General features: G+C 35.1%; 1 long non-coding RNA gene across 1 annotated transcript in view; it reads right to left on the bottom strand.

The window, feature by feature from the left end:
* The window catches only part of LOC137627429 (uncharacterized), a 106,059-nt gene extending 94,592 nt beyond the window's left edge, over window positions 1-11,467 (bottom strand). The window contains exon 1 of the long non-coding RNA XR_011041164.1: window positions 11,265-11,467. This is a non-coding gene — a long non-coding RNA (uncharacterized lncRNA). The remainder of the gene's footprint in view (window positions 1-11,264) is intronic.
* Window positions 11,468-15,640: the final 4,173 nt, after the last annotated feature.

The raw sequence follows: 15,640 nt of genomic DNA on the forward strand, positions 1-15,640 counted from the left end.
AGATATATATATATATTTTAAACTATTCATTTGCGACGGGAACGGGTGTCATTTTCGAAGAGAGAGTAATTTTTTCTATAAGAAAAAGTAGTTTTTTCCCTAGGTTACATTACCCTGTAGTACACTACAATAATACCGAAAAGGTAACGTATGTATTCCTGTAGAAAATAACGTGATTTATACGGTTTTCACCTTCATTTTATCCGTAATAACAGCAACCAGTTTGGCTACTTAAAGTTACTCGAATTGGTTGTTCTTTGCTCTATTAGTTTGCGGTTGAAATCAAGGTCAAATTCGGTCAAATCACGGTAAATTTGTATTGTATTACAGGGTGTGATTTCGAACAAAAATTATATGTTTTCCTATAGTAAATAACGTGATTTAACCGAATTTGACCTTCATTTCTACCGCAATCAAACAGATCAACCAATTCGACTAACATTAATTGCTTGCTGTTATTAATTTAATTCGGTTAAATCAAATTATTTACTATAGAAAAACATATAATTTCTGTTCTAAATCACACCCTGTAATACAATACAAATTTACCATTTTCTGTTAAAATGGTTAAATATTATCACTGTTGACATATATGTTGAGTTAAACTATCTAAACATAAGCACTTGTTCAACGGTGTCACTTCTCTTACGAATGTACTGCGATCGATAACATTAGCAAAGTTACCAATGATACACAGTGATACCAACGTTGACATATGGTACACATAGTTACCAACGACACAATGACATTACTAACAGTAGCAATGCTAGATATTTCCATACGTATTTTAAATAATTTTTCCATATAACTTTTACACAATATAAAAAGTACAAAAAGGGCACAGAACCAAACAAACCTAACCTGACCTAGGAGTACCCCGGTCACAAATTACATAAAATGACTATTGAGGAATAACTTACTTTTATGAAGACGGCGACGAAACTTGTGGGTCGGGGAAGGTGAGACTGACGGCTTAACTCCTATGACTGGGATGTGGATGGATGAGGGGCATCGGGGTCTTGTGGGTCTAAGAGGGTAGAGGCGACTGGCAGTAATGAAGAAGTGGTGCAGTAACGTATGTTCTGGGTAGTAGTGGGTAAAAAAGAACCTGGAAAAATATTGCTTGAAATATTCAGTCTTCATTCCAGGTCTCTGAACCCACTCCTTCACTTCTCTCCAGAGCCGTTCTATATTTTGAGTACGGATGGTTGGGTCTAGGGGGTTAACGAAATGTTCAGAATGATTAATAGACTTATGTTCGTAACCAATTTCCGAAAGAGAGTTGTATGCAGACCACTTATCACTGATAACAACACTACCAGGTTTGATATATTTCTGAATGAGGGGAATTAGAGTAGCAGCATCTCATTTAGTAGAAAGGGGGGGAACTAAAGGGATAATGAAAAATTCCTTTGATTCACGTTCAATACCCCCAAAGACCCATATGGCACTTAACGGTCTACCACGGTTGTATTTAGCTTTACAAAAATGAGATTCGTCTATTTCAACTGTTACTTCATCACCACCAATCGCCTCTTGATTATCGAAGAAGTATTCGGTAATCTCGGAACAGAAACTTCTCCAATCGAAACTAGTTTTCGAGGATATGCCGATACCATCCATGAGGGTCTCATGGTCCGAAGGTTTATGCAAAAAGTGGTTTGCAAATAATATTATCTTCCATGGGGGTAGACGACTTTTCCCAAAAAATGTACCTTTATAGGAAGTAACGGTATACTGTAACCACAACGACGTTTCTTCTTAGTTTTAGGTATGATGGATTCAGAATCACAATAAAACATGTGAATGTCTTTCCTATAAGATAAAAGAGAACGGCACTTGGGGTACTGTAAGCGTTGAGGAATTACGTTGTGTGATTTCAGGGAATTAACAACATTGGCTGAAGAATCATGAAAATCACCATGGAATTTAGCAACTGCTTTTAAGTACGGAATACTACAGCCGATTCAAGTTTCTATAACTTCCTCCATCGCAAAATACGAAAAAATAAATCTCATTTGAAATGACGCACACCTTACTAGGACAAAGGTTTCAAGGGAAAAGGATTTGGAGGAAGGGGCATGAACAGACCACTCAAAGAGATAAATGAAGGGGGGGGTAGGGAAATATCAGTAGACAACCCCCTTGTGTAAACTTTGAATACCTATCGGTTCGTGATTGGTTAAGGGAAAAACAACGGAGTCTAGAGGGTAAACATGAATGAACTAAATAGGGAAACTAGTCCAGAGCAAGAATTTATGTGAAACAGGAGAGTGAAAAGGAAATAACAAAAGAAAAGAAATAAAAACAATATAGGAAGATAAAATGGAATGAATGATAAATAATATTGAATGGGAATATAAAATGAGATGATTTTACCATGAATGAACTGGATAGGGAAACTAGTCCAGAGCAAGTATTTATGAGAAACCAGGGGGTGAAAAGGAAATAACCAAGGAAATAAACCCAATATAGGAAGATAAAATGGAATGTATGATAAATAATATTGAATGGGAATATAAAATGAGATGATTATACGATAATAAAACGAGCAATTGGAGGGGGAAAAGCTTCAGCGAAGGGGGGAGGGATTTGTGCCCAGGCCGAAAACTGGTATGGACGAACGTACGTACGGATGGGTGCTAATGTTAGCATGGAATGCTAACATTTGATCTACATCAGACGTTTGCAGCACTGGTTACTGTATTTTTACATGGAATAATCTTTGCAACGGCGCCTCCAAAGTTTATCCAGTTATACTGTTTTGTATTGGTTTCATTGTAGTGTATTACAGGGCAATGTAACCTAGGGAACAACTACTTTTTCTTATAGGAAAAATTACGCTCCCTCCGAAAATAACACTCGTTCCCGTCGCAAATGAATAGTTTCAGAAATATATATACATCCTCCGATAATGGGGGACCCCCAGTGGGAACTCGGGGTTTTGGGTGGGGAAAACATACTGGGGAATCGATATATAATCGTAAAACAATCCTTTTCTTCTCTATACATTACCTTCTTGTATGTATTATAACCGTAAGAAAATACAAAACAGTATAACTGGATATACTTTGGAGGAGCCGTTTCAAAGGTTATTTCATGAAATAATACAGTAACCAGTGCTGCTAACGCCTGATGTAGATCAAATATTATCATTCCATGCCTGATGTAGATCAAATGTTAGCATTCCATGCTAACATTAGCACCCATTTGTACGTACGTTCGTTCGCACCAGTTTTTGGTCTGCGCAAATATCACTCCCCTGCGCAGAAGTTTTCCCTTTTTATTAATGTATTATTTTCTCATTTTATATTCCCATTCAATATTATTTATCATTCATTCCATTCTAACTTCCTATATTGGGTTTATTTGTTTGGTTATTTCCTTTTCTCTTCCCGGTTTCACATAAATACTTGCTCTGGACTAGTTTCCCTATCCATTTCATTCACGGTATAATCATCTCATTTTATATTCCCATTCAATATTATTTATCATTCATTCCATTTTACCTTCCTATATTGTTTTTATTTCTTTTCTTTGGTTATTTCCTTTTCACTCCTCTGTGTCCCATAAATCCTTCCTCTGGACTAGTTTCCGTATTTAGTTCATTCATGTTTACCCGCTAGTGTTCTTTGTTTTTCCCTTAACCAATCACCAACCTAGGCCTATTCAGATATCTCCCTAAACCCCCCCCCCCCCTTCCTTTATCTCTTTGAGCGGTCTATTCATATCCTTTCCTCCAATGCCTTTTCCGTTGTAACCTTTGACCTGGTGAGACGTTCGACATTCTAAGTGCGGTTTCTTTTTTCGTATTTTGCGATGGAGGAAGTTATAGAAACTTATAGCGGGTGCAGTATTCCGTAACTAAAAGCAGTGGCTAAATTCCATGGTGATTTTTTTGATTCTTCAGGTAATGTTGAGCATTTTCTTAAATCACACAACGTTATTCCTCAGCGTTTAAAGTGCCCCAAGTGCCGTTCTGTTTTATCTTATAGGAAAGACATTCACGTGTTTTATTGCAATTCTGAATCCATCATACCTAAAACTAAGAAGAAACGTCGTTGTGGTTATACCGTTACTGGCTATAAAGGTACATTTTTGGGCAATAGTCGTCTTCCCCCATAGAAAATATTATTTGCCAACCACTTTTTGCATAAACATTCGGACCATGAGACCCTCATGGATGGTATCGACATATCTTCGAAAACTAGTGTTGATTGGAGAAGTTTCTGTTCCGAGGTTACCGAATACTTCTTCGATAATCAAGAGGCGATTGGTGGTGATGGAGTAACAGTTGAAATAGACGATCTCATTTTTGTAAAGCTAAATACAACCGTGTTAGACCGTTAAGTGCCATATGGGTCTTTGGGGGTATTGAACGTGTATCCAAGAAATTTTTCATTATCCCTTTAGTTCCCCCCCTTTCTACTAAACGAGATGCTGCTACTCTAATTCCCCTCATCCAGAAGTATATCAAACCTGGTAGTGTTGTTATCAGTGATAAGTGGGCTGCATACAACTCACTTTCGGAAATTGGTTGCGAACATAAGTCTATTAATCATTCGGAACATTTCGTTGACCCCCTAGACCCAACCATCCAAACTCAAAATATAGAGCGTCTCTGGAGAGAAGTGAAGGAGTGGGTTCAGAGACCTGGAATGAAGACTGAATATTTCAAGCATTATTTTTCCAGGTTCTTTTTTACCCACTACTATCCAGAACATAAGTTACTCCACCACTTCTTCATTACTGCCAGTCGCCTCTACCCTCCTTTACAACAACAGACAATGGACCCCCTAGACCCACAAGACCCCGGTGACTCCCATCCATCCACATCCCAGTCATAGAAGTTAATCCGTCAGTCTCTTCCTCCCGTGACCCACAAGTTTCGACGTTTTCTTCATAAAAGTAAGTCATTCCTCAATAGTCATTATACATGTTTTGTGACCGGGGTACTTCTAGGCAAGGTTAGGTGGGTTTGTTAGGTTCTGTGCCCTTTCTGTACTTTTTATATATTGTGTAACAATTATATGGTAAAATTATTTAATATTCGTATGGAAATATTTAGCATTTCTACCACTAGTAATGACATCGTGTCGTTGGTAGCTGTGTACCATTCGTCACCGTTGGTAGTACTGTGAATCAAAGTAAGTCATTCCTCAATAGTTATTATATGTGTTTCGTGACCGGGGTACTCCTAGGCAAGGTTAGGTGGGTTTGTTAGGTTCTGTGACCTTTTGGTACTTTTTATTTATTGTGTAACAATTATATGGTAAAATTATTTAATATACGTATGGAAATATTTAGCATTTCTACCTCTAGTAATGACATCGTGTCGTTGGTAACTGTGTACCATTCGTCAACGTTGGTAGTACTGTCAATCATTGGTAACGTTGCTAATGTTACCGTTCTCAGTATATCCGTAAGAGAAGTGACAACGTTGAACAAGTTATGTTTAAATATTTTAACCCTGGATAGGTACGATGGGTCGTTTGCGACCCCGAGCGTCAAAAAAAAACAGGTTATTCTCACGTGACTCACCCCCGTGACTGAATTTGTGGGTGATCGACCTGCAGGAGGTGTCTCCCCTACACGCTCTAGTAGTGTCCAGATGTGCATTGCTGTAGCTATACTCCTTCCCCGATTTCTGAGACGCGTCGGGGTCGTTCGCGACCGAGTTTACCCTTCTAAGGTAGTTTGCATAATTATCAAAGTTATTACGTATTATGAAATTGTCGTAGAATGGTGCAACTTGTATAGGTTATCAGTTGTGGAAAGTCTTGGTGGATTGTTTGGCTACCATGTGCATGATTTTTTTTTTAGTTAAAATGTCGTTCATCACCACGAGGACCATTTTACCGCGAGTGCCCCTTTTTCATTTTTTTTCATTTTTTTGCCAAGTCATTTTTCCGTAAGATATTGCCAAATAGGGTCGTAAAACTTTTGCTTGTTTAGTGTTGGAATGTGTCTAGATGATCTGGCTACCCATGCATGACTTTGTTTTTGTCAGATACGACGTAGTTATTGGTATATTGGGTATTTAACTGCGGTTACCAATTTCTGTTTTTTTTCAATATTTGTAAAAATTACTACGTAGTAAGGAATTGCCGTATATTATTCATTTTTTTTTTTCATGTTTATGTGTTAGAAAGTGTGCCTTGATGGTTGGGCTAACACGTGCATGTCTTTTTTTTTATCTGAGATGCGTATATTAGAATGTCGGGCATTTTACCGCGAGTGTCCCTTTTTCATTTTTTTTCATTTTTTTGCCAAGTCATATTTCCGTAAGATATTGCGAAATAGTGTCGTAAAATTTTTGCTTTTTTAGTGTTGGAAAGTGTGTCTAGATGATCTGGCTACCCATGCGTGATTTTGTTTTTGTCAGATACGACGTAGTTATTGGTATATTGGGTATTTAACTGCGGTTGCCAATTTCTGTTTTTTTTTTCAATATTTGTAAAAATTTACTACGTAGTAAGGAATTGCCGTATATTATTGATTTTTTTTTCATGTTTATGTGTTAGAAAGTGTGCCTTGATGGTTGGGCTAACACGTGCATGTCTTTTTTTTTATCTGAGATGCCGTATGTTAGAATGTTGGGCATTTTTCCGCGAGTGCCCCTTTTTATTTGTTTTGCATTTTTTTGCTTAGTCATGTTACCGTAAGGAATTGGCAAGTAGTGTCGCAAAACTTATATTTTTATAGTGTTGGAAAGTGTTTCTAGATGATCTGGCTACCCATGCCTATTTTTTTTTAGCCAGATATGGCGTATATATAAGTATGTGTTCGATTTTCCTGCGATTGCCATTTTTTCGTTTTTTCCCATTTCTTTCAAAATTACTACGTACTAAGGAACTATCACAGAGTAATATTTCATTTATATGTTTATTTGTCGGAAAATGTGCCTTGATGGTTTGCCTAGCACGTGGCTGAAATTTTTTTTTTCTGAAATGCCGTATATTAGAATGGCCATTTTTCCACGAGTGCCCCTTTTTATTTGTTTTGCATTTTTTTGCTTAGTCATGTTACCGTAAGGAATTGGCAAGTAGTGTCGCAAAACTTATAATTTTATAGTGTTGGAAAGTGTTTCTAGATGATCTGGCTACCCATGCCTATCTTCTTTTTTTAGCCAGATATGGCGTATATATAGGTATGTGTTCGATTTTCCTGTGATTGCCATTTTTTCGTTTTTTCCCATCTCTTTCAAAATTACTACGTACTAAGGAACTATCACAGAGTAATTATTCATTTAGATGTTTATTTGTCGGAAAATGTGCCTTGATGGTTTGCCTAGCACGTGGCTGAATTTTTTTTTTCTGAAATGCCGTATATTAGAATGTTAGCCATTTTTCCGCGAGTGCCCCTTTTTATTTGTTTTGCATTTTTTTGCTTAGTCATGTTACCGTAAGGAATTGGCAAGTAGTGTCGCAAAACTTATATTTTTATAGTGTTGGAAAGTGTTTCTAGATGATCTGGCTACCCATGCCTATCTTTTTTTTAGCCAGATATGGCGTATATATAGGTATGTGTTCGATTTTCCGGTGATTGTCATTTTTTCGTTTTTTCCCAATTCTTTCAAAATTACTACGTACTAAGGAACCATCACATAGTAATGATTCCTCTAGATGTTTATTTGTCGGAAAATTTTGTTTACTTTTTTTTTTGATTGAATATCATCAATTTTTTTTTAGCTAAAATATTATATTGTTTTACATTTTTATTTTTTTTCGATTTTATTTCCCTTCAAAAAAAATTTTTTGGGTCAGAATTTTAATTTTATAGTCTTAAAATAATCGTCAATTATCCAGCAACCCACCATACAATTTTTATGCATATCCAATAATAATTAGATTAGTAAATAACACCTTGAAATTGACATACCCTTCCTACATTTCAAGTGGCAGATTAGGGAGTCTGAGTCAGTGTGGTTGGCGGCCATTTTGTGGACATATCCGAAGCGTAAGCTGCCCTATCTATATATATTCTTGTTCCCTATAGAATTTGTGATATTTTGGTATATTTTTACCTGCATAAATATCATATTATATATTAAATATATGTATTTTTTTACGAAATTTCTAAGTACTCAAAAAATTACCTTTAGATATGGCCCCTGATATAAATGTAATTTACAAAATAATGAAGATTTTTTTACATATTTCTATTTTAGGATAACATATGTTTATTCCCTAAAAAAATTAGCCACTTCCTATTTCATTTGGGTACCCAAAAAAATTCATGAAATTTGGACAAATTTTTTTGGCCAAAAAAAGTTACCCTTTTTTTCTCATTTCAGATCTTCACCTCCATGGGTCTGACTTCATCCAAAATACATCAAGATGTGTCCTAAACATTCAAGAATCGGAATAACTTTTTTTTTATGAATTTTTATGTCAGGTCTTTTTTTTTTTTCTACTTAATTTTTTAAAATATTTATAATAAATAGTTTTTCTGCAGATGAGTAGTATTTATCTTTACAGTTGTTTTAAGCATTCATTGAAGTTTTTTTTTGGCAAAAGAAAAAAGGAGGTTACTGCAAAAACTGATTTTTCAAGAATTTTTTTTTGGCGTCGGGGTCGTTCGCGTCCGAGTATACCCTTAAAGGGGTGTCCGAGGAGCGTACCTATCCAGGGTTAACACATTATATATGTCAACAGTGTTAATAGAGTCCTTTCAATGACGTCACTGGGAACCGCCGGCGGCCATGCTGGAGGACATACAAAGCGAAAACATGGCAGCTGCTACAGCGAATATGGACAATATCAAACAATTGTCGGGTGATGATAAGCGTTTTTACAAGCAGAAAATCGATCTAATTGATGGCCTAGATCCATACCAGATGCAGAATTCATTCAGTCAAAATATTGACGATTTTCCCAGTATTTCATACATTGATATGGTGAACTACTTGGTACTGTCGGCCAACCCAGAACATGAGTGTGCATACATTTCCATTGAATAATCTGCTTCCAGAATTCGTTGTTTTTCCCTTTAATGCTTTTAAGTCCAAAATTAGATAAACACTGGGCTAATGAAGAGAGTGTTTATAATTATAAAGCTAATATTGATAATTTAGCCTAAACTTGTGTATTATAGTTCTTGATTGTCAAAATGTATGTAAAAGTTTTGCACTATAATGTCAAATCTTTATCAGTTCATGCCTAACCATTGTGTTTGTGTTTGGTTAAACATGCTATAATTTCTTATATACATATAAACATATGATGGACAAACTCTATTGTAATGCTCTTGGATGATCGTTTTGCCTCCTTGCAATTAAATGCGCAAGTTTAATTATTTTTTCAATGTTTCATATATAAGCTGAAGACCCCTTCGGGTTAAACCAGCTTTCAGATATTATTATTATTATTATTTATAATCAATGTTTATTCATCACATAGGCCTGTATGTCTGCATAATTTAATACACAAATTGAAATATACACTTAATTATATATAGGCATGAGCACCTTGACGAAATAGAGACCTATGTAAGTAGCCTTTGTTAATATAGCCAATATGGGCGCTTTTAATTTTTGTTTTGAAAATCTGAGATGCCCCTTTGATGTTTAAAAATTGAGATGCCCCATCCCCCACACACACTACACACTGAACTGACGATGATACTTGTGAAGTCACCCATGCGATCGGATATAGCATGTTTACACAGGAATAATGATACTTTTAGGGCCTAGCCGAGACTGACCTGATAAGAAATGATCAGAACAAATACGAGCGTAGGGTAGTGAGGATTCACGTAGATCAGCCCGTGATATTCTGGTCAACCACAAGTCACGTCTGCGCTTGGATAATTCCTCTGTATCTTTGTCCTCATTCTGAATAACTGCCGGTATGCTGTAGAAACTCTTGTCATCTCTTTGTCCTCGATTCCCACAGCCAACAATAGCGCAAAAACTGGGCATTATGTGAATGTGATGAGATGGCTAAATATTCAACAGTTCAACCATAGCTATTCACTGAACACGTCTTTGTTTGTCCTCCAAGATGGCGGACCGGAAGTTTGATGACGTGTATTGAAAGGACTCTATATTTATATGGTTCATTTGTATTGTATTACAGGGTGTGATTTTCGCACAGAAAATATATGATTTCCTATGGTAAATAACATGATTTAACAGGTTTTAACCTTCATTTCATCCGTAATAACATCAACCAATTCGTCAACTTAAAGTTAGTCGGGTTGGTTGATCTGTTTGTTCCCGGTTGAAATGAAGGTCAGATTCGGTTAAATCACGTTATTTACTACAGGAAATCATAAATTTTCTGTGCGAAATCACACCCTGTAATACAATACAAATTTACCTATTTATTTTCCTCCGATTATAATACATTCAAGAAGGTAATGTACAGAGAAGAAAAGGCTTGTTTTACGATTATATATCGTTTCCCCACCCAAAACCCCGAGTTCCCACTGGGGGTCCCCCATTATCGTAGGATATAGATGTATATATATTTCTGAAACTATTCATTTGCGACAGGAACGAGCGTCATTTTCGAAGAACGTAATTTTTTCTATAAGAAAAAGTAGTAGTTTTCCTAGGTTACATTGCCCTGTAATACACTACAATAAAACCAAATCACGTTATTTACAACAGGAAAACATATTTTCTGTTCGAAATCAGAATCTGTAATACAGTAAAACTTTGCCGGCTAGGTTAAGAATGTAAGAGCAGGATGTAGATTAAGAAAAATATTAAAGTTTGCAAGGGGCAATACGATAAGCGCTTACCATAGCCCTAGCAGTATCTATAAGGTATTAAATTACCGGTTTGCAAGACACAACGGGAAATTGAACCAAGTCTCTTGTTCTTTTGGTGGTCCTCTATCTTTAGAACTTTCAACTTTTGAAAAAAAAAAAAAATTCGTATGGACAATATATAACAGAAATCCGGTGTTGTTGGAAGCAGTAATTTTTACCCAAGTTTCATTATTAAACAAAAACAGCCATTTCAATAGACGTAGGCCTATAGCCTCAAGCCCGTTATAATGTTTAACCAACAGAATAACTATTTACCAGAAATATCTACAGCAGATCTCGAACAATCCTAGCGTAAATGATGACACAACCATTTGTGTCTTGGTGTATAAATGAGTGTTCAGAAAAAAAAGAAAGAAAGGTTGTTTCTTAGGTATAGCATCTTCTCGTCCACAAGTTGACAATTTACACAATTATCGCGTAATGTAATACCTAAAATAGAGTATTGTAAGAGACAGGTTTTTCGTGGCACTGAAGTTACAACTTACCTATAAAAAGCGAATGCTGACCAAAATATTGAAATAAACACAGATTTCACAGACTGAGTTAAAGACTTAGTTGCTTTGCAGTTGCACAAACTGAAAGCAATCAGAAATGGCTGAATGCTTTGATTATTCCGTTCGCTTCAGAATGTTTGCCTATAAATACTTAATAATATGCTAATTTATTTTTAAAAATGGTATTATCGGATTAGGATATAATATTTATATGGCTTTTCATCATATAAATTTAGCCAAACATTTGTTAATAATTATAGAAACCATTTTTATTGTTAAAATGAAGCGAACGAGACTTTGTTGCCACAAATCTCTACTTCACATTCTAAATACTTTCCCGCCAAGACTTAAGACGCAAAATAAAGACATTACAGTATTATTATTATTATTATTATTATTATTACACCCCTAGTTGGATAACCAGGATGCAAGATTTAATTTTTTTCTCTAACCTTCTCTTTCATGGTAAAGTAAATAGACACTTAATATTCAGAGGAAAGTAACAGTCTTTGAAACATGGACTGGTAAACTATTTTCTTATGCATATTAGGTAGTCTAATTTCTTTCAAAACAGTTTGCGCATTGGCCTAAGAATATCTTGCACGCAAATATGGGTATGAATTTTGAAAAATCATACTTTTATTTCAAAATTGAACAATAAAACGGCAAATGATCAGTAGATTAATATACTCTCTCAATACTATTTTCATCACTGTTCTTATTATTATTATTATTATTATTAAGCTACAACCCTAGTTCGAAAAGCACAATGCCATAAGCCTAGGGGCTCCATCAGGGAAAATAGCCCAGCGAGGAAAGGAAACAAGAAAATATAAAATATTTCAAGAACATTAACATTAAAATAAAATCTCCTATAAAATCATCAAAACTTTTATCAAAACAGGAGAAAGATAAATAAGATAGAATAGTGTGCCCGAGTGTACCCTCAAGCAAGAGAACTCTAACCTAAGGCAATGGAAGACCATGGTACAGAGGCTATGGCGCTACCCAAGACTAGAGAACAATGGTTTGATTTTGAAGTGTCCTTCTAGAAGAGCTGCTGACCAGAGCCAAAGAGTTTCTTCTACCCTTGAAATAGCTTACATAAGTCCTTTTATAGTTTATATATCAAATATCTGTTTTAATGTTTCTAATGTTATTGAAATATTTTATATTAATTTTTCATTACTTCTTATATCGTTTATTTATTTCCTTTCCTCACTGGGCTATTTTTCCTTGTTGGAGCCCTTGGGCTTATAGCATCTTGCTTTTCCAACTACGGTATTGGAATTTATTTTAATTCCAACCTTATTTATATCTAATAAACAAAACAATTACTCAAAACCCAAAACAACTTACATCAAATAGTAGATCCATAGTAAAACTTTGTGATGTTGCCCTACATTACCCTTTTCCCTAGACATGTCCTAAGATACAGAATAATATAGTTCACTTATCACAAGGTAGACGTTGAAGTCTTCCAAAATTGTCGTAGTTCTGGGCATTGACCGTTTAGTTTTGTTCACAGTTAATATTCTATGAAAATGCCGGCCTTTCCACTGAGTACTTTTTATTGGAACTGTTCGCCGTGGCTGTGGTAACCTCGGAGGTAATTTACCTCTTACCTTTGACAGGTAAATATTACGCACGCGCGAACTTAGGCCTATTAGGCAGTTACTAATTTAAGTCATTTAATTCATAAGTTTAATTTTATTATTCATTTTACTTATCATTAACACTAAGTTACTATACTAAGTAGCATTAAGTTATTTACTTTTAATTTATTAACAAAAATAGGTAAAGCTTCGAGTCAAGCTAACGACCGAACGGCTATTCCCCACAGTCGGACACAAATATTTACTTTAACTGTAATCCTTATAAGGAAACAGTTTTGCTTTCCATTTCTTTTGCAATTCTTACCTCTATAATTTATTTTTGGTTTCTAACACACTCCCCACAAAGGATAGCGATTATAGAATTGCAATGAATATCTTAATTAACCATACATTATTTATTAGGATCACCTTAAATCTGGCTACTGTGTTAAACAATAATTTCCAACAACGCTAAATAAAAGTATGGCTAGGTTACTTTAGTACCATCCTCACTTTACTAAAAGTGTAGCATTTTAACTTTAGTCTTCATTTTATTTTAAGTAATATTTTATTTATATATTTACACCAATTTTAGTCTTACCTTAGTTTACTACAGGCTATCTCCTAATTTTACTTTTTATTTATGCATTTAGTTTTATTTACTTATTACCTAAAAATTATTTGTAATGCCCTTAATCCTTGTTTAAAGTTAAAGAATAAAGCATTTAATAAAGTATATCCTCACACTGAAAAAGTTTCGAGTGTGTAGCATTTTAGTCAAAATAAAAACTTAATTAATAGTAATTACAGTAAATAATATACTGAAAAGCAGTATTTACAAATTATCTAAATTCTCCCTTAGCATTCTTTCAAATCTTTCGGTAGCCTTTCTCTTGGGTCTTACAGACCTTTCACCTTGTTCAACGTGAATAGATTCAGGTTTATTTATACTGCCTGTTTCTACCTCAATTTCCATTGAGTTGTCTCTGGTTGGCCTAACTCTTATAGCATGTGTCACTGACAGTTCCATAGGATAAAGATTACAAATATAATGATATTCTATAGGGTGATGTGTTCTCGACTCGGACAGTCTTAATAACCAATGAACGATCGAGCCTAGGATGACGTCAGAGCTATGACGTATGAGGGAGGGCGGTCCTAACTTGACGCCATTTGCAAACCTGCCCGCCAACGCTCCGCTTGTAAACAAGGTAAGAATTTCAATTTTAAGGGGTCGCGATCTTAATTTTCGGCATCAGGATATATTGTGCCATGACCACGAGTAAGGCGTGATCAAGTTGTGATAAGTTTTGTTATGTAATATAGCCATACTGGCATAAAATCAGTGATAATACGGAGTGCCTAAACAACAATGGAGTGGTTTTGGGTTGCCCGCTAAATAATTTTATGGTGTGTTCTCGACTCGGACAATTTTTGACGGTTCATGCAAATTAAGTGTACTGGAAAAACCACTTAAAAAGTGAATGATTGCATAGTTCTTACAACTATAATGTACCATATGTGAGATAAAGCCATGGAAAAGGCTGGAAATGGGTGTTTGCCACGGCTAAATATACTGAAATCTTTCTACCCGGAGATAGCTACCCGAGGATAGCGTTATGTTCGGCTAGCAGTAAATAACTTTCTCGATTAGTAAGGCCAGGTAATAATAACAGATGATGTTATAGTATAGTGTCTCGATAGGATCCTAGTAGGGAAATAAGGAAAAAAACGACTTAGGTAATGAACAATTAAAATAAAATATTAACATAAAACAGAATAGAGGAAAATTTCCCTGTTTTAGGAAAATGAGAAGAAAACTTCGAAATCAACAGAGAAAGTTTACTCGGTTTCGCATTCATGTAAAGCACGATACATAAATGGGAGAAGCTACAAAATCTCTAACAAATAGTAGAAAAGTTGGTTCTATTAATGAGGGTACTAATACTCTGGTGTATATAAAGCCCTAACCACTGATAGTCATAATGTGGCCAGTTGGAGGAAAATTAACGTTTTTAGGGAAATTTTGAGTCCAAGAGGGTGAAAAGGGAAAAATAATACTAAAATCAATTGGGAAATTTTATTCGAAGGTTTCATATTTATGAAAAGCAGGATATATGTAAAATGAAATTGGGAAGACAAAATCTATAACAAATAGCAAAAAGATTGTTTCTGTTAATGAGGGCACGAATTCTGAACAGATGGTAGTGGGAGTAGATGACAGTTTAACTATTATGTTGTTACAGATTAACTATTATCCCTCCCGGTAAACAAAGGATTAACGAAGCTTTTAATCCGACCCAAAGAATTCCTATTAGACAATAAATAAGCTTGGAAACAACAGAATCAGTTTTCATTTACTATTTATTTGGAATTTTCTCCACAAATAATTAAAATTATGTTATCGGCATGCATTCAACACATTATGTACGTCTGTTTTTCATAACTTTATATATATTTTTTAAAATATCCATCCTCGCTCATCATCAAATATTTTTTTTCCTTCACACTTACGAAAAAAAAAACTGGTTTTCAAAGAAATAGGAAGTTTTTCTTTTAGTAAATTCGTAACCTTTTCTTCACAAATATTTGTTTTGTATCTAGATTTCTATTATGCTATAGGCCCACTGTATTCCTATTGTTGAATGTACCTCAAGTTCAGGAGATAGTCATGAACCAATTTTGAAAGACCTAAACAGGGATATTTAGTCTCGCCCATCTTGCAACACTGTCACTATGCCTTTTCATTCAGACTTGTTAATGGTTAAGGGA

The sequence above is a fragment of the Palaemon carinicauda genome, chromosome 35 (assembly GCF_036898095.1).
Source record: "Palaemon carinicauda isolate YSFRI2023 chromosome 35, ASM3689809v2, whole genome shotgun sequence".
NCBI classification, from domain to species: domain Eukaryota; kingdom Metazoa; phylum Arthropoda; class Malacostraca; order Decapoda; family Palaemonidae; genus Palaemon; species Palaemon carinicauda.